The following is a 16,260-nucleotide window of genomic DNA, read 5'->3' as shown; positions in this document are numbered from 1 at the left end:
GCTTCTGGTCAGAAAGGGTCTCATGCGCTCCTTCATTTCACTGTTTTTACTCTGGGATTCCTCTTTCTTTGGTCTGTCTTTCATTCTATTTCTAAGTTCTGTCATAGCCAGAGGCTGTGGGGCCGGAAGTGTACCCAATTTGGCACCGCCTCTTCATAAGAAGAATATAAGCATGTATTACTTTGGTAACTGTGTCAGAAACCTGTGAAAATGTAAACACATTTCTCTGGCTTCTAGGATATTCAGAGGAATCTCTGTAAACCAGTCAAGTTTCCTCGGTGTCATGTTAAATCCAACTTCATTCAAATGTTAAGGGGCTTTGAAGACTTCAAGATGAACAATAGCCATAACACTACTCAAAACAGAGGAACAACAACAACAAGCAAACGAACAGAAACATCTTCCATGAAGCTCCCCTAGCAGAAGGCAGTTGGGGAGTCTCTGTTTCCTTACCTGGAAATGGAGATGAAAGCATCTACCGCCTTGTCTTGACGATTCAGTAGGGAAGAATGGGAGAGAAATGGGCACAGTGGCTCTTCAATAACTGGTGCCTCATAAATTATTTCCTAAGAACAATATATGAACAGAGTTGCCTTTTCTCACTTATCACTTTGACCGGCATGGCAGTGGCGGCTACATTCATCTTGTCCTTCCTTTAGACCCCAAACATTGTGTCCAGTGTGTTCATCTGAGTCCTTTCCAAGGTCCAGTGCTGCGCACTGCCTGTAGTGAACATTCAATACATTCTTGAACAAGTGAATAGGTGAATGAACTCTGGCGTATGAATCATTTAATTAAGAAGGAAGTTCATCCTTAGGAGATGAGCTGAGAAGGCTCCCCAAAGGCATGCTCCAGGTGAAGCTGTCTATTCCTGGCACCCACACTGGTGACCCATTGACAAAAGAAGAGGAAGAATCATGGCTTGTCATGACACATAACACACAGTTGGCTGAGAAAGAAAAAGTGAAGAAGATAGAATGCGAGACTCAGCCAACTTGCAGTGACTTGGTGGAATTAGGGACCCTTCAGACAAGACAGTGTGGCTCATTGCTTGGGCTAGACATGATAAATTAGAGTCCCATCCACCCCCAACTCGGCAAAAGCTGTCAAATGCAATTCAGAAAGCAAGTCTAATGAATATGTAGTATAATATGGGTAGATTTCTTATTTATTCACTTTGAATACATCGCTGCTTAGGGAAAGCTCATTTCCCAGAGCTACCCGCGTGGGGAGAAAGTGCTTATCTGTTTACTTGTCAAATGACTGTTGTGAAGATTAAATGGAAAAAAATTATGTAAAAGTGTTTGGCAAACTGTAAGCGCCGCACAATTATATTTTGTTATTGCTATTGTTAATTGCCTCACTGGCCTGATCTCTGGGCATTCTTGAGGGCCGTCTTCTCCTGTTCCTGTCTTCTAGGTTTCCCCAATTTCCTTGAGGTATCATTAGTCTCCAGATATGTGCATGTAGTACACAGTGATCTGTGTATCCAAGGCTGCCTTTCACACACACACACACACACACACACACACATGTCTATTGTCTGGATTCCACATTCTTGAGGGCGGCAGAAATGAGGCCTGACTCATTTACATGCACCAGTTCCTAGAAGAATTCCTGGCCCATAGTAGGACTTCAGTAAATATTTTCTGGTTAGATAATACTCTAAGAAAATGGAATAAAGTGCTTGTGTAATTTCATCTGGGTCACTGGGTATTTAGTTCCTAAGACACCACACCTCGGCCTCTCTGGTAGCTGTTAAAGACTAGCAAGCTATCAGCAGCCCTTGCAACATGAGTTCATTCCCTGGCCAGGGAGTGACCCCCAGGGCGCAGAAGACCTCTCCTGTTTCCCCTCTGCTCCCCTCAGCAGTGTATTTCAGTCATTCTGCCTGTTCTGCCCCCCACTTTGTCTCTGGTGAATCCTGTCACCCCCCACATCTCTGGCCTGTACCCCAGTTCTTATATGCGTAAACAAATCTTAAAAAGAAAGCCATCACTCCTCTTCATTACCCCTAGAAAAGAAAGGCCCGAAATATTCCTTGTTACTTTACAGATCTTGAACAAAGTCTCGAAAAAGTAACAAACCCTTATTATTTCACAAATCCTTCTGGAAACCATATTCCTGCTCTTATGGAACACCTAAACTGGTGTTATCATCTCATCAAGGATTGTGACCCTTTACAATGAAAAAACAAACCCAATATGATATTGAAGGATGAGGGTTTGCACGGATGTGTTCTTGTCGACAGCCCTGACTTCTCAGAGTCTCAGGCTCTTCCTGTATAAAGTGAAGACAGCGTTCTTGTCCCGCCAAGTTGTTGGGGTTTTGATTGAGCGGACAAAATGCCACAAAACCCCAAAGCTCAGCAAAACCCGAAAGCCCTGCATCTCTTTCTTTCTCCTCCCAGCACATTCTTTTACAAAGGTCCTTATGTCACAGGAATGGCTTCTGCAGCCTGTCACTACCAGAAGCCAATAAGCTGCAGCAGGAATTGAGTCTGTAACACTTTTATATTTCAGACACTGGCCATTGATCTGAGAGAACAGTGGGCAGAACAAACACCCTGAAGAGACAGTTCTGGCATCTCATCTTGAGTTGACAAGACAGTCATAAGCATCCAGTTCATTACAACTGATGTTCCTGATCGTCATCAAGCTCAACCTCAAGGACTCACTGCCAGCCTGTTCATTGGTTATCTTCACCTGAACTTCTGATGGGGTCAATATCTCTGGCACCTCTCTGGGCACCATCAGGGTGGGAAGGAACCTCAGTTTAAAGCAAGGGTTTATTTCAAAGAAAACAGATCTTTGGTCCTATCACATGTGTGTACAGCCTGTCCCAGGTCTGGTGCCCTTCTCTTCTTCCCTGGCCCCTATCACTTGGTAGACAAAGACAGTTATTGATAAACATTGGTAGGGGTTAACACAGAAAAGGGAATATTAGGAAAATGTGAAGGAACAGAACTGTTCCTGGGGGCATGGGGTCATAAAGCAAAGAGGAAATAATTCTGAGGCCTCTGCTCCTCACTTCTCCTCCCCATCTTACAATAGATAGTCTGGCCCCCAGAATCCGACCTCTCCTGTTTCCTCTGGACTAGGCATTATTCCGGTCACCTCCATATCCACCATCTCTCTCAAGATTGTGTCCTTTCCACTGGTAAATTCAGTCTCTGCCATCTTAAAAAATGTCTTCCCTCAGCCTCAGGAACCCGGGTCTCTACCTATTTCTTCCCTTTCGATGACCAACATCCTGATAGCGGATTACTTCCTCGCTCCATTTCCTCATCTCTTCACTGCTGTTCTCTTCCATTTTCCACCAAATCAGCCCTTGATAAGAGCCATGATGTCTGTGATTCTAAATCCAGCAGACACTTTCCAGGCTTCATCTTCTTTATAAGGATCATTTCCTTTTCTTCAAAGTGCTGCTTTCCTGTGTGTGTTCAAGACAACACACTCCTGATTTCCCTCCTGTCTGTGACTGTTTCTTCTTAGTCTCTCCTGATGGTTGAATTATGTTCCCCCAAAGACATGTCTTTATTCCTGTATCTGGGAATGTGACCTTATTTGGAAATAAGCTCTTGCACATATAATCAAGTTAAGATTGGATTATGCTGGGTGGGCTCTCATCCAGGACTGGTGTCCTTACAAGTAGCAGCAAACTTGGACACAGACATGCACGGAGGAAGATGATCACGTGATGGGGTGAGGGGTTGGGGGTGATTCAGCCACCGAACGGGAGTTGCTGGGAGCCAGCTGAAGTAGAAAGAGGAGAGGAAGGGTCTTGTCCTGGAGTCTTCAGAGAAAACATTCTCTTGTTGTCTCCTTGGATTTGAACTTCTGGCCTGCAGAAGAGTGGGAGAAAAAAAATTGTTTTTAAGTCACAGAGTTTGTAGTGCTTGGTTACCATAACCAGAAGAAATGAATACAGTCTTCTTTTAGGCTTGTACGCCATTAGATGTAGGTTCCCCAAACACGTTACTCTAAGCGCCTCCATCCCAGCTAGCTTCCACCATAAGTTCCCTTCCCCGGATCCCGAGCTTCAGCAGGGCCTTCTCTCCTTTGGAGACCCTACCTGTCCTCTGGAGCTCAACTCAGACCTGACTCCCACAGGGGACCTCTGTCCCCGTACAACTTCTGACTATACACTGCTCCTTTCTGCCCGACTACATTCTCTGGTGTGTGCAGCAGGCCAGGAAACTGGGCAGGCACCTGCCTGGGACCGCTCTCCAGCAGGGGAAGACAGGAGCTGGGCTTCTCCCTTGCCCAGTGGCCCAGAGTATCCCCTGGGGGCCCTGTCAACTAAGTCTCCTTCGCCCATGGGTTAACCTGATGAGTCACTTGCTTGCCTCTGTTTTACATGCGCCTAGAAGTGTACTCAAACCTTTATGTCAGGATTTGCTTCTGGGAAATTTTTTTTTTTGGAAGATTTATGTATGCATCCAAGAACTGGGGTACAGGCCAGAGGTGTGGAGGTGAGAAGATTCACCGGAGACACAGTGGGGAGCAGACAGGCAGATCCACTGAAGCCCACTGCTGAGGGGAGCAGCGGGGAGACAGGAGAGTCTCCTGCACCATGTGGGTCAGCTCCAGGATGGGGATCGAACTCGTGCTGAAGCTGCCACTGCTCGACTTAGCTCCACAGTGCAGAGCTCCCACACGCTGCGCCACCAGGAGGGGCCTTATTCTCTCTTATTACTACTTTTTATACTCTTCTTATTACTACTTTTTAAATGAAGAGTTTTAAAGTTTTTTGAGGTTAATTTATTTTGCCCTTTATTTTGCTATTACAATTTTGAAGTTGTTCCTTGTTTCTAGGCTTTCCTTGTTTTACCTCTTGGGAGTTCGGGACTTCCTGATCATATCTCATAGCAGATTTCCCATGCTAGTGAGTTAAAAGTAAGCTTGTGGGATAATGGGCAGCCCCACCCTTAAAATAGTTGCTCTTGACAGTGCAGCAAAGTTGAGGCCAGAATTTCACCCAAGGGGGCAATAAATACAGTGTCTAAGATAGCGGCTGAGAGGCGCTGAAATAGCCTGGCTTTCTTATCTCCAACCATTCAGTCCCTACATGAGGGAATCCATGGATCCAAATCAGAGAGTAAACACATCCTTCCAAACAACCATCTTTTATTTCAAAGTCAGTCATTAATCAACTCCACAAACATTTATTTAGCACTTACCGCATCCCAGATAGTATTCTATTCACTATAGGGGAGCAGGAGTGAATCCGAGTCTTTGTGGTCAAGAAGCTCATTGAAGTGTAATTATTGGGCAATATATTGAGTCTACTTGTGGACACAAGCCCAAAAAATACAGAAGAGGGTCTGCAACTCAGCTTAGTGATGATGTTGAGGGAAAGAACAGGATTCTCTTATGCAAATTTTAGCACCCAATTCAGGTTCAAATTAGCCTGGGTTCTGAATCGGCACAAATAAATGGTCAAGTTCATGGGTCAGACAGACGGTTGGTGTGCTCTTTCTGCCTCTTGTTAGGCATGGAATTTTGGGAAAAAAATGACTTTTCCTCATCTAGAAAATGGGCTAGTACTAACATCTGCTTCATAAGATTTAAGGAGAATTTTAAAATATGTATATCAATTGTTTAGTACAATTTTGGGCATGTAGTAAATGTCTAAGTGAGAGGGTTATTAGGACTAAATGAGATTGTATTTATAAAGTCACTTTCTAATAGCAATTAGTTGAGTACTCATATACTAGAAACATGTATGAGTTTCTAACACATAATGTGGTAGATTACACTTATTAGATTGTTTAATCTTTATAAAGCCATGTAAAAAATTACTATTACTCCCCTACTAGACAGAAAAGTTGAGACACCAGGATCACCATAATGAATAAGCAATCGAGTAAGACTTTGAGGCCAGCTAATCAGACTCCAGGACCTACACGCTAACCACTATCATCCATACATAAACTCTGGAAAATTCAACACCTTATGCCTCCTAAATCAGTGTTCAGTGCACATGGGTACTCAATAATCATACATGCAGCAAATCATTGGTGTCTTCACCAAATTATAAACGATAGAGCTTGAGCTTATATCAGTGTCCTCTTCGCCTCTGTATCCTTCCAGATGCTACACTAGGTTTGGAATAATAGAAACATTGTTTTAATTCACACAAAATAGGAATTTCATCTGCAAACACATGTTTAATTGAAAGGGTGAGATAAGGGTAGGGGTGAAAAAGATAAGATAAATATTTTACTTATTCCGTAAACAACCTGGGTTCTGAAGATCGTACCATCTCTACTCAGAATCTTTTGAGGAGAACATATTTCTGACACACACCATTCTAATTTCTGCCTATATGGTCCAGGCCTGAGAAATCAAGCCTGGACATACTTTCTTGGAGAAATATCGGTAGGAAACAATGAAAATCAGAACAGTTGGTGTTAATAGCTGAAATGTAATTCAGATGAAGTCATATCTAGATTCTGCCAATTTTCAGTTGCTTCCAGCATCTTAAATACCATGTGGCAAAACCTTCAACCCACCTCACTCATCAAACACCTCTTTTTTCCCAGCCACTGGGGCTCAAAATCCCCCTTTTGAATCATTTATCCTTCCTCTCTCCCCCAATTCAATTTCTAAAGTCACAGATTCTTCTCTGTAACATTTCTCCGGAGACTGCTCTCCTCATTCCTCTCTACCACCTACAGTGGCCAGGACATCATTAGCTTCTCTTACTGTTCTGTTTTTTCTCCCATCCGTGTGCACAAATATTCAGTGTATTTCCCAATTGCAGTTCTAAATACATTATTCCCCTGGTGGGATATGTTTGTGGGTCTCCATTGCTGGGCAGAGTACATAATTCCTTCACCTTGAACTCATGGGCTTTAATCAGGTGATGCAGTTAAGTAATTTGGGGTTCACCCCCCCTCCTCTCCCTTCACATTCAATTTCACACCCTATACTCTTCAGCTCTTCTGCTAACCGAAGAGTAATGCTCCTCATTGCACCCCTTCCTTCCAGGCATTTCTAGCCTGCTCTTCTCAACTGGAACACCCTCTTTCTCATCTGCATCTCAATTCAAATAACCCTATTGCTCTCTACTAATCAGATCCAAAGAGACATGTCATCAAGGATGGTGAGGCTCTTTGGATATCGCTCCTCAAAAGACATATTGCCTAACATGTTATGCTCATCACCTGGAAGGCCACATGAGTATCTTCTTCACTACCTGCTCTGCTTTTATGCTCATTTCACGAGGGTCCACCTGTGAACTTCATCTTTGTATGGGACAGACTTTTCTAGCATCACTTACTTAGTGACATGTGCCAATTCATTTTGAAGAAGGTCGCTGTTGAAGTGAGCTGTCTAGCTCTGAACATGTATCCATAGAAGGACTGGCAGAGTGGAGAGACCAGGACGAGTGCCAGCCACCCGGGGAACAGGTGGAGCATAGAGGTGGAGTGTGGAAGTGGGAATGAGATGGGTAACAGGCTGTGGGCCAGTGCGGATCTTCTGGTCCCTTTAGAGTCATGCTATTTCTCGAATCCCATGAATTAAATTATTAGTTCAAATTACCTTTCTCTTTAGAAGATCATGGCAGACTTCCGTGGAAGGTTTCAGACTCAGCCAATGGAGGATGCACATTGCAGATTGGAGACAGGATTGTCTATGATAAAATGGGCATTATCACATCCTGTTGCTAAGGAGGCTAGTTATTTCAACAATTTCTGCCTTTCGCAGACCGCAGGCCATTCCCAGTCTGGGATTTAGTAATTCGTTCTACTTTAAGCAGATGAGAAATAAGTTACTTATTTATTCTAGAATTCTTTCACTCCTGCCCCAAGAAGTGGATGCCCTCTGTAGGAAGGCTACTGATTTCAGCTAACCTCTTATAAATGATTCACATGAGAAGGACTTGAAATAGAATCTCTCCCACACCCACATCACTTACTTGAAAACAGAGATTCCTTAGTTTGCTGTATGTTCCTCTAGAATCCTAGGACAACTTTTTTACAAATTTCAAGTCTAGGGTCCTCCCTGGTGGCACAACGGGTCAGGACGCAGCACTGCAAGCTGGCCGCAGTTGCTTCAGTGCGAGTTCATCCCCAGCCCCGGAGGTGACCACAGGGTGCGGCAGACCTCCCCTGACCCGCCTGCTGCTCCCTTCAGCAGTGAGCTTCGTCGATCTGCCTGTTCTGCTCCCCACTCTGTCTCTGGTGAAGCCTCTCGCCACCCCTGAGCCTCTGGCCTGTACCCCAGTTCTGTATGCACAAATAAATAAATCTTTAAAAAAAAAAAAAAAGGTGAGTGTCCTAGAATTTGCAGCATGGAAATTCTATCGTATAACCACAATATTACAGGGGACTTTGATTTCATAGGAAACAAGTAGTAAAATCTCAGAACTGACAATCAGCTGCTAATGTGTTTTAAGTCAAAAATCACAACCTAATGCAGTTGTTTTTTTTTTTTTTAAACCAGTCTGCACATGGCACTGTAGCTGGCATTGGAAGTGCGTGTAAACATGACGATGGGAAGATGAAAATAGAAGAGTCACGGCCTTTAAAACTAGTTGCAGGCATTTCTTGTTATCAGTGGTGTTACAATCTATAAAATCACGGCAGTTACTCAACTCAGGGAACAATGACTTATTCCCCTATGGGGTGTCTGCAGTTAGGTTCTTGTGAGCCACTGGTCACCTCTTTACCAATTGATCAATACATAATCTTGCTTTATGTGTGTTTGTGTTTAAAGACGCCTCCTGTGATGTAGATGATTAGTTCATGAATATGAACAAGGCCAACCGCACGCTGACTCATGCCTGGATGAAGGTTGTCGGGCACAAACGTCACCATCACCACAACCCTCTTGTACTCAGGAACACAATATAAAGCGTTAGCACTGTGCTCGGGACTCATATAAAACGCGGTCACCAACAAAAAGTACAAAAATCAGAAAAAGATGACACTAAATAGACTGAAAAGGACGCTTGTTCCCAGTGTATAGATGCTGAAACAAGAAGGCCCCGTGTCTGCTTGTCTACTTCTGTGGGATGTAAAACTACCTTTACCCTTCCGTACATGCCCACAGAAGACTGCGAATGTCTATGAATACTGGGAGTGGGGTGGGGGGCTGGGGTGTAGAAGTAGGCAAATAATTTAAAAACAGAATCCGGCCGTCCCTGGTGGTGCAACAGGCTGAAGCGCAGCCCTGCGAGCTGGCCACAGCTACTTCAGTGCAAGTTCACTCCCCGGCCCCGGAGGTGACCCACACGGCGCGGCAGACCTCTCCTGACCCGCCCGCTGCTCCCCTTGGCGGTATATTCCCCAATCTGCCTGTTCTGCTCCCCGCTCTGTCTCTGGTGACTCCTCTCACCACCCCTGCACCTCTGGCCCCAGTTCTGTGTGCATAAATAAATACATCTTAAAAAAAGAAAACAGAATCTGTGAATAATGTGATTAAAGAAAGGGGGGGTGTTAACAACAAAAGATAAAGTTTTCAAGGCACAACTGAGATAAACAAACGTAAGGTAAGCAGGGTCAGCTATAAAGCCTAGAGGGCCCGGAGCAGAATGGAAACGAGGGCGCTCTGTTCAGGGGTGGCAACAGCAGAGCACGAGACCCAGCGGAGAGCAGCTGTGAGCACAGGGCCTTCTCCTCCGTCAGGCCCTCGGTTCACAAACTGGCGCCCAACCTAACACACAGATTAGAAAAACCTGGAGAACAGGATGTGGGGCGGAATGAAGAAAAGCTGATGCTGGTGGTAGCATTTGAGCAACGCCTTGAGCAGCTTGAAGAAGTATCTCAAATGAGCGGCTGAACACTGTCAAGTCACAAAGGGCCACAGCGCAGACAGAGCAGGAACACTGCAAGGAGCTGGGAGCTGACTGAGCCTGGGCACGTGCCAGCCCCGGGGTGAATGCTTAGCTGCACGTTCTCATTCACTCATCCCCATGAAGGGTGAGGGCATCCTCCCACCCCCTCCCCACACCCCTTTACAGTTTAGGAAACTGAGCCTTGGGGTGCTTGACAATTAGCCCAAGACTGCCTAGCTAGTGAGCTAGAAAGGTTTTAAACTCAGTCTCTCTGAGTTCATGTTTTCCTGCCTAGTAGGGAAGACATAGTGCCCTGTGTTTTCAGGACCCACAATAATAATAGTAAGATTTATTTATTTGGGCACACAGAACTGGGGTACAGGCCAGAGATGTGGAGGGTGAGAGGATTCACCAGAGACAGAGTGGGGAGCAGAACAGGCAGATGGACGAAGTCCACTGCTGAGGGGAGCAGCGGGCGGGTCAGGAGAGGTCTGCCGCGCCCTGTGGTCACCTCCGGGGCAGGCGGGGATCGAACTCATGCGGAAGCGGCTTTAGCTTCTCAGTGCTGTGCTTTAACCCGCTGCGCCACCAGGGAGGGCCCCACGGTCCACTTTTGTGGCCAGGTTGGTAGGCCAGGTGAGCAGACGTGGACCAGAGAGACTGCGGCTAAGACCCGAGATGCGCCCCGCCCCTCTCGGCGCCTCACTTCTGTTGCTCCCCAAGAGACAGTCAAGGAACCTAGGCCCAGACGGAGCCTGACTTGTTGAGTGTTTGGAGTTTGCCGGGCGCGGGCGCTCTCGCTCTCCCACGCATCCTCAGCAGCGTCTGCAGAATCCCTTGCTCAGATTTTACAGCCGGAAGCTGTGAGAAAGACCAGTGACTGGTCCAGGGGCGTGCAGGTGACACGGAGGCGGGAACCCCGGCGGGGTTGAGCCGGCCGCCGCCCAGGGCCTCACACCCCCGTGGCTCATGTGCTCGGGTTCCTCGGTTTCCTCCTTCTCCTTTTGAATCGGCTCTTAATCGTGGGGCAGGAACACAGAATGGCCCGTAGTAGAATGAAGACTCCGAGTCACATACATGACAGGAATCCGTTGGCACTTGAGGCTCAATCTGTGGACTCTTCCGCTAAAGGGTTTCTAGCTTCTCAGAAGAACGGGGTAATTAAGCAGAGCTGCTGCAAAGACAGGGCAGAGCGGCATCTGAAGACGCGGCGCCCACTGGCATCTTTACCAGCCCTGAAAGGCTCTTTGGATTGGAAAGACGGGCCTTTCCTTGCCTCTTGCTGTTTTGGCGTCAGTCACGTCTCTGTCTTGCGGCCATGTGCGGAGGCCTTTCGGCCCCCAGCAGATGTGAGGGGATGGAGAGCTCTCTCCTTCCTTCCGGCAGAGGGAAAAGGAGGAGGGCGAGGCCCTTTTCATTCCATGCTGAGCTGGGCTGTGAGAGGAGGGCGAGAATAAAGGAGATGTTGGCTCTGTTTTCCAGAATTAATGGTTAGCGTCTGCTGGGGCTATTTGCACTGTAAACGAAATTAAACAACAAAAAGCAGGGATGAAGCAAAACAACCCAAATGATCAAAAAACATCCTGGGGTGGGGGTGAAACTTCCCTCCTCTCAGCAACAGAGGTCTTCGTCTGGAAAGACAACTGCTGAAGAGAGCACCTGTGTCGTTGCTTTTTCTTAGGGACCCCCACCCGGAGGCATTTCAAGGGGAGCACACGCCTGCACAGTAAGCCCTACATTCCGCATGATTTGAAGGGCCTGAATCTCACGTGGAAGTCATTGGAGATTTGTGAAGATTATCAAAAGGGGTGGGTAGAAATTCAGCACTCTTATTCTGTTAGCTAAGGAATCATTCTGTGGTAGCTAACCATCCTTCTGTCTCATCAAGAAATTTTGTGGTAGACTCATTCTATGGAAAGTTTTGTCTACAGTTTTCCATCTGTTGTGATAATCATTATTAATCAAGCTGCTGTCATCCCAGCTTGGGCTGTGATTTTCGTCAGCTCCTCAATGCTAAGTGGGGTTGGTCGGGGGGAAAGGAGTGGTACCTGAAAGGGTCAGCTGACACATGTTTGCCACATCATGTGTGAAATCTGGGCTGTTAAATACCGTTTTCCAAGAGAAACCTATAGTGAGGAATGCAAACAACTCCATGTTCTAAGATTCCTCAAGGTCCTGTCTTAGCTGAGATGTCACTTTGCTCCCTCACAGGTGTTTATTGAGATAGAGGCTCCATTAGGAAGCAGCCGCCTGCTGTCCACCCCATGACTCTGGCTTCTTGGCCCCTGAGGAGTAAACGCCATCACTGGTGGCCCCTGAGGAGGGAGAAGGGGTCATGCAACCTTAGCAAATGAACTTTGTGGGCACAGTCCATGAACTGGTGGCCCCTGAAAACTAGGCTGTATGCTTCAGGTTTTTTATTTGTTTGTTTACTTTGTTTCTGCCTTATTTTTAGAAAGTAATTTAGACTTACCCATGTTTTAAAAATAATTTCAGAATTTCATGCTCTGCTTGAGGTAATTGGCTCCATGTGGAGTTATTTTAAACACTTAGAACCTCAGTTTTGAGAGACATGAAAAAGAAAGTCATAATGGATTTCCATTCTCTGAATGCAACCATGGTGGAAAATTTACAAATATGATGTTGTGTCTAAGTACACTATGATGCACCACACTGGAAGTATCAACAAGGCAGCAAACGATAGCCTATAATTCTTGGTCAAATTCTCCACTGCCCTGCTCTCCCAATATATTTCATTTTAAGATGGAGACAATGAAGATGGAGACAATTAAGATAATCAAGGTAAGCTAGGAGGCAAATATATTTGGGCTAAAAGATAGACATCTTCTATCTCCTCATATAGAGTGGGACTTGTAATAATAATAGTAACAAAAATAACAACTAAGATTTATTGAGTGTATTTTGTGTATCTGGCATTGTACTAAGTAACATATTGTCTCAGTTCATCATTACAACAATATTCTGACTATTCCACTATTTTTACATTAGGGATCAGCTTTTAAACAACTTGCTTATAACTATAACTAGTTATTATAGTTAGTCCTACATCTAGTCAGCAGCTGGTTTGTGTCACTCCAGAGTCCAAGCATGAGAGAAAATGGGTTTCCAGCAAAAACCATGACTTGACATCCATGATGATTTGAAGTCAACAAAAATTGCTCGGTCTGTGAGGGAAGCGGTAACTGTTGTCACGTATCAGCGTTTCCACGTCAAACTTGCGTTACACAGAAGTTCAGGTAACTGGAAGTTGACATTGCCCAACAACTTAGATTAAGATTTAAATTCCATTTGATTGTTTTTTCTTTTGTTCCTTGACCTGCTCGTTTACCTACTCAGAGAACGAGGTTACTTCTTTTTTACCTGTGGTGTTTCCCATCGTCCTCCAAATTTTCTGACTCTGTGCACCTCACATTTTCACCTTAGTTCCATTAATCTACTTTGTGCTTGGAGGGTTGTTTTCTTTGTATGTCTCCATTCCCCTTTTCCATATTTTCCCGAATGATCCAAGAAACTCTCCTGAAGGAGGCAGGTAGGATTCTGTCGATTGTTTATTCCCCTGCTCTGCCCTAGACTGACTTCCAGATCTTAAGCTTTTTTCCTCTTTTGGATCCCCGATGCATTTATTCTCTTTCCTCACTTTCTCTCTCCTTTTCTACCCAAATATGAAACCCAGCTCTTCTAGCAGAGGAAAACGGCCCCTCTACAAAAGAGAGGACTCAGATTTTCCAAGCTGCAATTCAGCATGGCTGCGGAGGAGGCAACAGAGAAGCGTACATTGAAAATTGTTGATAGGGGTAGACAAAACCTTGTGGGGTGGTGCAAAACTGTGGAATCTATGCATTTTCTGGGTCTGAGTTCATTACTCACAGAAGTTTGGCAGGTTGAAGCCTGCTCAGCTCTCCTGGAGAATGACTGCTTCCGCTAATGGAATTCTTCTGTTTCCCATGGTTCTATTTTGTTATCGTTAGGCACTGAGTCAAAAGGCATGTGTCAGTGGGTGGCCGCTGCCCCTGCTGTTACTGTCCTGGCATGCCTGTGACCCTTCTTTCTGAATCAGCATCAAGAGGATGCCATCCTCCTGTGCTGCCCAGCAAACTCTGCTCCACCTCAGGAGCACCAGGTTGCCTCCAAATCCTTTCCTTTCTCAGTTAGCTGTGAAATAACCCAGCACAGGAAATGAAGGTGAGGAGACCTGTGATGGAAGCTTTTCTGCAAACTGCCTGTGACATTTCTTTTCTTTGGGATGCCTCTTTTGTTGACTCTAGCTTCAAATTCTAATGTTGCTGAAGCTAACTCCTGGCAGATGATGCATATTTTTTTAAAAGCACAATTAAATTAAAGCCGACTTTGCTTTTGGTAAACTATTTTTAGTGAAATGTATAGGGTAAAAAAAAAACCTCCAACCGAACACCAGCAACATGTTCAGTCTGGATGTGGAAGCACATTGTTAAATAAAAACCTGTATGCGGATTTCATTATCATTTAAGAAACAAACTGGTGTATTACTCTGATAGAAATTTAGCCTTGAAGAAATAAGGGTGAATAATGGCACCTGAGAATTTTAATTTATATATATTCACATGAAAGATTTTAAACTATTAAAAAATGCTAATAAGCCTGTACAGCATGATGCCATTTGCATAAAATATTATGTAGGGAGTCTCTGTGTAAGAGATGCTAGAATGCAGACTGAAACATGTAGGCTCAGAAAACATTCTGAGGACTCACAGAGAACCTCCCGTTTGAAAGTCAGTTTCAAGTCATGTAAACAACCTGGACCCATTTCCTACCATAGACCGTGCGGTTAGAGACGCCAGTGCCTGACCAGAGCTTAGCAAAGAGGACAAGGCAGAAGGTCCCTCATTAAAGACTGACTTTAAAATGGACATTTTATCTTATGTGACCCCGACTGACTCATAATATAAATGATCCCAAAGCTCCTTTTTTTTTCTCCCTTTTTCCACTGAAGAGAATTATGAGTAAGAAAATGCATCCCACTGAGAAGCAAATCCTCACTGCACACCCAGTGGCTGGAATTCCTGACTTGATTTATTGCCCTGACTACTCCCTTCCCTGGCAGGAGCATCCTCTCCTCTGCCCAGCTCGCCCAGCGATCTCCTCCACGCTGCTCACCAGACCAGTCATCCATTACCCCTCCACTCAACAGCTGTTTCCTGCTCGCGTTCTGTGCAACACGAGGCTTTTTAAAACCTTGCTTTTTAAAAAGATGTCTATATAGGTTCCCTGATCTGCTTTTGGGAGCTAACTAAATGACTGCTTTTCCTTCCTCCTCCCCACTGTCTATATTTGACACCCCGAATCCCAGCATCTGACTGGCACAGGCGTCGCGTCTTTATGGACTGGGTGGGTGGACCCAAGCGACTGGGGCCGCGATCCCATCGGCTTTTGCCATGGTGCCAGCGAGGCTGACTTCGCCCCTGGCGCCTCGCTGAGGGTGGGAGTCACCGACTCGCGTGATCCTCTGTGCTGAGTGGCCCCGAACCCCAGACGGCGTCCGGCTCTAGCTGGAAACCAGCTGCTGGCTCCTTTTCCTTCCAGACAATAACGTAACAGGGACTGAAAGCGATGGAAAAGGAAAATGAAGAGCAGAAAGGTCGCTGCTTTTGCCGCTTGTCCCAAACCAGAGAGCTTACACAGGATCTCTCCAGAACGGCAGACGTCCATCACCAACATGTCAAGTTCCCTTCCAAATAAACGCCATTCTCGTGATCTTGCGCTTAGACTTTTATGTCTCATAAAGGGTTTTTTTTTTTCTTTCAAATTTTTACCTTCTTCTTTCCACGGTGTACTCCAATTTTAAATAACTACTATCATTCTCATCTTACATCTGCAAAATGAGGAGGCAGAAGAGTAAAAGAACTTCTGTTAGACAACAGGGCAGTTCATGGTAAAATCTAAATTAGAGCTCCATGTCTTCTGAGGTCTCCATTTGCATTTTGTCCATGGAACCACACAGACAGGCATTTTCAGGAGGCTGGGAAAGGCGTGCTAATGCGTGGCTGCCCTGTAGATTCGACAACCTTGTAAATCTTTCAGCAAACTCTTGAAACATCATGAGCCATAAAGTCATATTTTGAATAGTTTGTCACCAGATCTTACATACAGGTAAGATATTTTCTGCATTTTCTCGTGAACTGTTTGTCATATTTTATAACCCCAAAGTCATTATTTTGGTACTCTGGGAAATCATTTCTTAATTTGTATTTGCCCCAAAACTAGAATTACAACCTATACAATACCTACCACTTTGGGGTGCCTTTTATCTTTGGCTGGGGCCTGTCAAAAAACAAATTCTAACCTTGTTTAGCTGATAAATAAATTTTATAGTTGTCAAAAGGTTTAAAGCAATGCAGGCTGAGCCAATAAGTTGATGTGGTGAGCGCGGGATGCTAATGAGTCTTTGATCCGTGCAGAGGCCAGCCAGCTCAAGCA

This window comes from Condylura cristata, unplaced genomic scaffold, assembly GCF_000260355.1.
Source record: "Condylura cristata isolate star-nosed mole 26May11 unplaced genomic scaffold, ConCri1.0 scaffold00029, whole genome shotgun sequence".
NCBI lineage: Eukaryota > Metazoa > Chordata > Mammalia > Eulipotyphla > Talpidae > Condylura > Condylura cristata.
Note: the sequence above shows the minus strand (reverse complement) of the source record.